This window comes from Pygoscelis adeliae, unplaced genomic scaffold, assembly GCF_000699105.1.
Source record: "Pygoscelis adeliae isolate BGI_AS28 unplaced genomic scaffold, ASM69910v1 Scaffold87, whole genome shotgun sequence".
NCBI classification, from domain to species: domain Eukaryota; kingdom Metazoa; phylum Chordata; class Aves; order Sphenisciformes; family Spheniscidae; genus Pygoscelis; species Pygoscelis adeliae.
In genome coordinates this window covers 1,332,781-1,340,680 of record NW_008825098.1, presented here as the reverse complement: position 1 = coordinate 1,340,680, position 7,900 = coordinate 1,332,781, and the positions used below count along the sequence as shown (strand labels likewise).

Sequence of the window (7,900 nt, the reverse complement as noted above, 5' to 3'; positions counted from 1 at the left end):
GGCATCGGTTGGCAGGTGGTGAGCAATTGTATTGTGCATCACTTATTTTGTATATTCTTTTATTATTATTATTTTCCCTTCCTTTCCTATTAAACTGTCTTTATCTTTTTTTTTTTTTTTTTTTTTTTTTTTTTTTTTCTGATTCTCTCCCCCATCCCACCGGGGCAGGGGGAGTAAGCGAACAGCTGTGTGGTGTTTAGCTGCCTGCCAGTTAAACCACAACACAGTCATCTTAACCAGGGAGGAACTTTTTTTTTTTTTTTTAAACAGAAATCCTGCTTGTTTGTTTCTGTCCTATCATGTTCATTGAGGTGGGTTCACTTTTTTTTTCCAGCTGATTTTTCTAGTTCTAGGGAAATACTGATAGACGATTAACTGCAGGGCTCCTGCTGCAACCTGCTTTTAACTTAGGTACATTTGCTCTACTTTTCTAGTATAGTAACTAATTTTAATGAGAGTGCCTATTTTTGTCAACAGTTCAGCTGCTTCATTCTTAAACACTTTCTGAATCTTAGATATATACCATCTGGTCTCAGAGACTTGTTACTCTTTCATTTATCCATTTGCTTCAGCATCTGTTCTTCTGACACCTTGATCTCTCATGGAGCTTCATTTTTATTACCTGAAAATACTGACACACTATGACTCATTGCCACCTGAGCAGTAAGCTACCTAATTATTTTTGGTAATTATCAGGTCAGTCTATACATGCTAACAACTACTTAGTTTGTATTTAAAATCAGGATAGAAATCTAAACAAAGCAGCATCAGCAGGCATACAGTTCACTTGGACTCTCTTGCGAATGCAAAATTTTCTTTTTACTGTAGAATTCTGGTTAATTTTAAGCAAAAAGAGTGGTGTGGTTTGGTGGTGGTTTTTTTTTTTTTTTTTTTTTTAAACTACTTCTGAACTCCCTCAATAACATGTCCGTAAGTAGAATTAAAAGGATCAACCCTATAGATAACCAGAAACAGAGATTAGCTAAAATGATTTTTTTCTTGTTTTCTGTTTTGTTTTTTTTTGCCTTGGGGGAAATTGGAGATCTTTGAAAATAATTTTGTGTATTCTTTTTACTGTAGTCACAGATAAACAACAGATATTAATACAAACATATTTACACTATTGCAAGGTATATTGATCTGTAGCTACTGTAACTGGTTTCTGCATGCTAATGATCCTTTCTCTATTACTTAAATCCCGAGTTGCAAAGGCTAGACGATAAGAATGACATTTCAGAAGATTTTGCAGAATCTTGGAAGATATTTGTTCCTTTCCTAGGAAAATGTGGTACAGATTTAGGTATCTTTATATTTCATAATTAAACACTGAAGATTTGGAATTATCTTAAGGTCCAAAGAAACTGATCAAAATTCAACAAAATCAACGTAGCAACTTCTACTGATTTACAAAAAGCCCTACAAGGTCTTGCTTAAAACAGGTCCTAAAAGAAGGATGAAATAGATTTTTTCATAAGTAAAAAAGAAATATATTGTCTGATAAAGAAAATCTGTACTGGATGAATTTCATTTAAAAATCAGCTAATGATAGAAAAAGTAATTATTTCAACTAAAGAAGCCATATGGTTCTCATTTTATGGAAAGATCTTTTCTGGTACTCTATTACTAGGAGTAGTAGACAAAATCATGTACAAGATGGCTACCAATTTGTAAAGAATTACATTTAATTGACAGATAACTTCACATTTTATTTTCATATAGTTTATTTTCTCCAGATGCCTGATCTTCGCTGAGCCATGTTACGAAAACCCAGGAGACATGCAGAGCATAACAGAAAATACTAATTGGGACTTCTGATAGACAAAAGCTTTTTAAATTCTCACTGGGTTCTTAGTGAGCAAGAAACACAACGTTGTCTGCAATCAAAACTGAATCCACTTTAGTGGCTTTATTCAATGCTCCGTTATAAAACTGATAAAACAGGCATTTTACCTTCTTTATTATCCTAAGTGATGTATTGTATCAAGATTAGTCAAATTTCAGAGAAAAATGGTTTGGGTGCTGAATGGAAGAAAAATGTCTTATTGTCTCTACCCTAAGTAATACATAAATTTCCTCTGTGTCCTCTGGTTTAATTCTCACATGTTCATATTACTTTTTTTGTAAATATATTAATTTCATAAATTCATGCATATCACAGTTAATTTCTTCAGAGTCACCCTACTTGCCCTTTTCCCTTACTTTTTAGAAAGCTTTTTTCAAGACAATCTTTAAGTGATTTCTCTCTCCAGATTACTATTCAGGGTACTTGCATTTCTGGAAAGCAGCATCAGAATTTTGAATATAGAGGAAAATCAAAGTTCACTGCAGCAATTTTCCCATATGGGAAAAAGGCTAAGACAGGGCAGGGCACCTGTCCTGTGTCCTTACAAAACAGAAATGTCCTTTGACGCTTTAGCTACTGCCAGCAATAACACAGAAAGAAAAGCTGCAAGACAGTCAAAAGCCTAACTTTAGCATCTTGGGAGTTTGCACAGTTCTTATCTGCCCACTTAAGTTACGTGGAGTCTCTAAACATCTTCCAAGGAAATCTGTACAGGTAATATAGAGCAGAAGTTCCAATCTTCCTAACCTTCCTACTATATTTACATGAAAAAAGTACCAACTCATCTCCTTGGTGAGGGGATCACATAATCAATAGAAATAACAGCTCAGGCATAGATGTATGTCAAAAACAAAAGAAAATTATAAAATGTATATCACAACCTAAGCCTTCAAATAGCGAGTCCTGGTAAGGCTCAACTTTTTTATATCCTGAGAATATAGCTAATGCAGGAGACAAATATCTGTGTATCACGGTGTATATGGATTTTTCCTACTCTGTGTAACTGGCTAACAAAACCACGATGTTATTTAACAGATAAAATGTTCTCACATTGACAGATTGTGTCAAAACCTATGCTACTAGCCAAGCTGTGTAGAAGCACTAAGGTCAGGGCACTGCTGTCTCTAGACAAATGCACTGAACGCGTTGTTTAGAAAAAGAAGGGAAACACACAAAGATTTGAAATCACGTTCTGTAAGTGCACCATTGTGCACCTCTGCTTGTGGGTGTGATGGGTGTTACTCCTTCTTCCTCCTGCCTCCCATAGGTCTGATCTGCGGCAATATAATATGTGACAGCTCGTGAAGAATGCTTGGGAGCTGACGCTTAGGCTGCAGGTATCCTTTCTTTCAGTACTGCTGGTGTCCCTATCAACCCCTGCTGAAGGACAAGAGAGTGGCCACCAAGAAGTAAGTAGGTTTCTTCCAGGATTTAAGCTACTACAGGCTGCAATGAACGGGCTTTATGAAAGAGCCAACCAGCTGGCCACTGTATGTAGCTACAGCACTCTGTTCACAAAAGACAGCAGCCTCTTTCTGTTGTCAACTAGATTCTGACTTCTTAGCTGAAACTATGGAAATGAATTGTTTGGTTTGGTGGCCTCCCACACCAGCTCCCAAGAACAGTTAAAATTATGCAATTCCCAGGTCGTCAATTATCACAATATTATCATGTATTAGCTGGCATTTCTCTAAAGGCATTACTCTCAGTGAGTTGCAAATACCTGAGAATATCAGGTTTCATTTCTCAATATACATTTTTTTAGCCCTCATGTTTAGAAGAAAAACAACTTGAAAATATAAACTAGATATTACAAGAGTAAACAGAAACAACCCAAAGGCTTATCCTTTACAAAATAATGACTTTTTAAGCCAATCTCAATGATTTTCTTTGTTTTGCTCATTATTCATAATTTTCAAGTTTCATTGTTTGTTTTTTTCCCACAGTTATACTTGTCAGGGTTTCCTTAAGTTGGTTAGATTTAAACAAATACTATTACTAATGTAATCCCCCAAATAAGTAAAATACGTATCTGTGTAAAAGTTGCATGTATTCCATGTTATAAGATCTCCATAATTCCTGTATCTTAGAGGTAGGTGTGTATACACATACAAACACATATAGTATATATATACACTACTGCAAAGAAAAAATTGCTAGTGATATCAGGTTGCATAGTCAAGTACTAAAACCACAGAAAGTTCCAGAATTCGATCAACCCACATATAGTCGACCCTGTAAAATATCTACCATACAATACAGTGCAAGTCAAGATGTACACATGATGAATACTGTTTTTTCCAAGGGACCCCCACCTCTTTCAGGACAAATGTTCTGTCAAAGAACAGCTACTTAATGTCTTCTCTTATCCTCCCTGGCACGCGGTTCTAGTCTTATTTACCAGATTCTACTAAAAAATCCTGTTCTGAAGGATTACTTCCTTTCTTATTGGCAATTATAAAGTTTCAAAGATATTAATGTGCTTGTTTTCACAGGGTATTTATAAGGTAAGATGGAATCAATATACTATATGAGTGAATGGGAGAACTGAAACACGGAAAATTTAAGGTTCAAAGTATGTGTGGTAATTTGGGCTTTCCAACATGAGACAGCTCCTGATTTTCAGGTTCCCGAGTTACTGCACATTCTGGGTTCCTTTGGAGTCTTCGGATGCAGATATGAATTATCCTCAGCACTTCTGAGTGCAGACCACAACACATCACGGGTAGGTATCAAGAAAGCATGAGGTATGATAAGAGATTACCAGGGATATACTTGGTTTAAAAAATTGCCTAACATATTTTCCCACAGGAATTGTATGCCATGGGGGACAGGAGGATCCAGTTCTTTGTGGGAACATTCAACTATTAACTGTTAGACCAATTCCTCTCTATACATGCCCACCCCTCCTTAATTTATGATATGGCTTCCAAGTACTGCAACATAAGAGGTAGGGTCCTTGAAGCAACAGAAGGTCTCTGTCATCAGATTATCCTGGATTACTGCTCACCCTATGCACAAAACCACAGGACCAAAATAGTCTCTTAAATGACTTCTGATACTTCAGATAATAGTCCAAACTTGTTTCTTGCTAATGCTAAAACAAAAACTCACCAAGCAAATGAAAATGGACAGCCTAAAGCAGACACTTGGCATAGAATATAGCTCCTCCTGAAGAGTCAATAAATGACTGAAACAGGATCTTGCAAATAAAGGGGTAACCTTAATAACAATCAATGCTATCATTCCCTACAATGAAATATTACATATAAATAGACAACCATAAAAAGCAGGAGTATGGAAAAGAAAAGCTTTTGTGTGCATGTATGCACACACACACACACAACTAACAGGGCTTGCATCTCTTTACTGGCTCTTCTTTCCATTCCTGTTTGCTGTTTAATTATGTTCTTTTGTCCTCCTTCTTTTCCCTTCCTCTTCTGCCCCTCCAGATGTTTTCTGCCCTGAAGCATTTTTAATCTAGCAAGCAAGAGAGACTTTGTCAAGTCAAGATAACAAGAACAGAAAACAGGTGACAGAAAACAAACAGAAGAAAATTCATCTACAGAAATAGTACAGTCTAGAAACAGCACATTTAAAACTGTTAGCTCTCTCAGCTTGATCTTTTCTTTGGGATGATCTTTACCTATGCTACTGCGTATAACCCTTTCTGACCGTACCTACTCTAAAAGTCTCGATCCTAATGTGATTCAAGTTAACTGACTACAGATGGCAAATGCTAATCTAGACATTACACAAACAAGGAAGAGGAAAACACTTTCCTAAAATGTTTTTGAATTTTCCTTTACATTATTTCCCTTGCTATATTAGAACAAACATTGATTTAATACATATATTATAATATTAGAACAAACACCGATTTTTTTTTTCCTTGCATAATTTAATGGGGCTCCCAATTCTCTATACTTCTTCTAAGTTGTGTACAAAATATGGCTTGTTAAGCAACAAAGTAACACATATGTAATACCAGAAATTAGTCTGAATGGACATTTGCAGGATGCTATAATGCAGGACAGTGACTTAGCTTTGAAGTATACATTCCTAATCTATATATTGGTCAAGGGAGGTGATTCTGCCCCTCTACTCTGCTCTGGTGAGACCCCACCTGGAGTACTGCGTCCAGCTCTGGAGCCCTCAGCATAAGAAAGACACGGACCTGTTGGAGCGGGTCCAGAAGAGGGCCACAAAAATGATCAGGGGGATGGAACACCTCTCCTGTGAAGAAAGGCTGAGAGAATTAGAGTTATTCAGCCTGGAGAAGAGAAGGCTGCGGGGAGACCTTATTGCAGCCTTTCAGTACTTAAAGGGGGCCTATAAGAAAGATGGGGACAAACTTTTTAGCAGGGCCTGTTGCGACAGGACAAGGGGGAATGGCTTTAAACTAAAGGGGGGTAGAATTAGACTAGATATAAGGAAGAAATTTTTTATGCTGAGGGTGGTGAAGCACTGGCACAGGTTGCCCAGAGAGGTGGTGGATGCCCCATCCCTGGAAACATTCAAGGTCAGGTTGGACGGGGCTCTGAGCAACCTCATCTGGTTGAAGATGTCCCTGCCCACGGCAGGGGGGTTGGACTAGATGACCTTTAAAGGTCCCTTCCAACTCAAACTATTCTCTGATTCTATAATAAGGTTAATCTACTGTTAGCTTTTTCAATGAACAAGTTAAAATTACTTTTTCCTCTTGTAATGATACTGGGCCTATCAACTTCTCCTACATGAAAGGTGTAAACTGGGGCTTTAATATAAATAAATAAATAAATGAACGAACGAACGAACAAATGAATGAATGAAAATCAGGCAATACAAGGATTGTATTGTATAGTTTGCGGATACAAAGTTCCAGGACTGGCAACAGTACTGAAGAAGAAGCTGAGAAAAACCCTCCATGACTTCAACAAGCTCTGGATCTGGTCTTTGGCCTACACTATGCAAGTAAGTACATATAAATTATACAATGTAAGTCCACAGTACAGTATCTGTCATAACTATACTTATGCTACCAGTTTGAGTTATTGAACAAATATGGGATCTGATTCTGTACAAAGCCCTCAGGCTCATCTTTCACCAGCAACAGTGAGAATTTTGCCTGAATAAGATACCCAGGCTCAAAATTAGTACTATTAACTCTAATTGTATGTCACATCAGTGTTCTTCGTGAAGCCTCAGGTAAGTCAGATGTTATGAAATACTAATCTGGAACACAGCAGGTTTCTAGCTATCATGAGTTCCCTGAAAACCTTGAATATGGAAAGGAAGCACTTAAAAGGCAGAGGGCAAACAATGAGTCCACAGTGTGTTACAGATTTTGCTTCTTTGCTTCTTAAGTTGTCTGGTTTGAAGGTCATCCTGCGCTTTACCAGAGACAATGGAGATTTTCAGTTTTCAAGTATTTCTTACTGACAATAAACCCATGATGATGCTAGAAAAGGAGGATTCACGTAAATTCACATGGTTTTGTAGGTTTACCAGAGTCCTTAAATGGAAATCTGACATCACTACTGTCAGTGGTTATTGATGTCAGAAATCAAGGTTATTTTAATACTTAGATATTTTTTGTTCTCTCTAATAAAAATACATTCTTTAAGTCTGTTTATTGAAAAGCCTGTTTCTAAATTCTACTTTTAATATGACCACTAATTGTGTATATAAAAACACCTTTTTAAAATCACTAAAAAGTTGTGGTATTTAAATTACCATACACCTCGTATATCTTTTGTTACCCACCTTACAGAAATGGCAACGTCTGAAGCAGTCAACATCTTTGCATTAAGGGAAGGTACATGTGTAATTTTGTGTAGTAGGAAAAAATATCAAGCTTTCTGACACATTCTCTACAAGTGTTTCAAATATAGTAAGTTAAGAAACAAACTCTCAGCCCTTGTCCTGTTGAGTGTTAATAAAATTCCATCTGGTCACTTAGGAGCTGTGCCAACATTACCACACAAAGAGCCTTTGAGCCGTTTGAATATTCAAGAGCCATTTGACAGCTTTTTTGTTTACCTTTTTTTTCTTGTCAAATATGCACCTAATAGTGTA

The 7,900-nt window shown here is 36.8% G+C and overlaps 1 protein-coding gene across 1 annotated transcript in view; it reads right to left on the bottom strand.

The window, feature by feature from the left end:
* Window positions 1-7,900, bottom strand: part of RAP1GDS1 (RAP1, GTP-GDP dissociation stimulator 1) — a 135,081-nt gene that overhangs the window by 75,842 nt on the left and 51,339 nt on the right. The gene's annotated exons all lie outside the window — the stretch shown is intronic.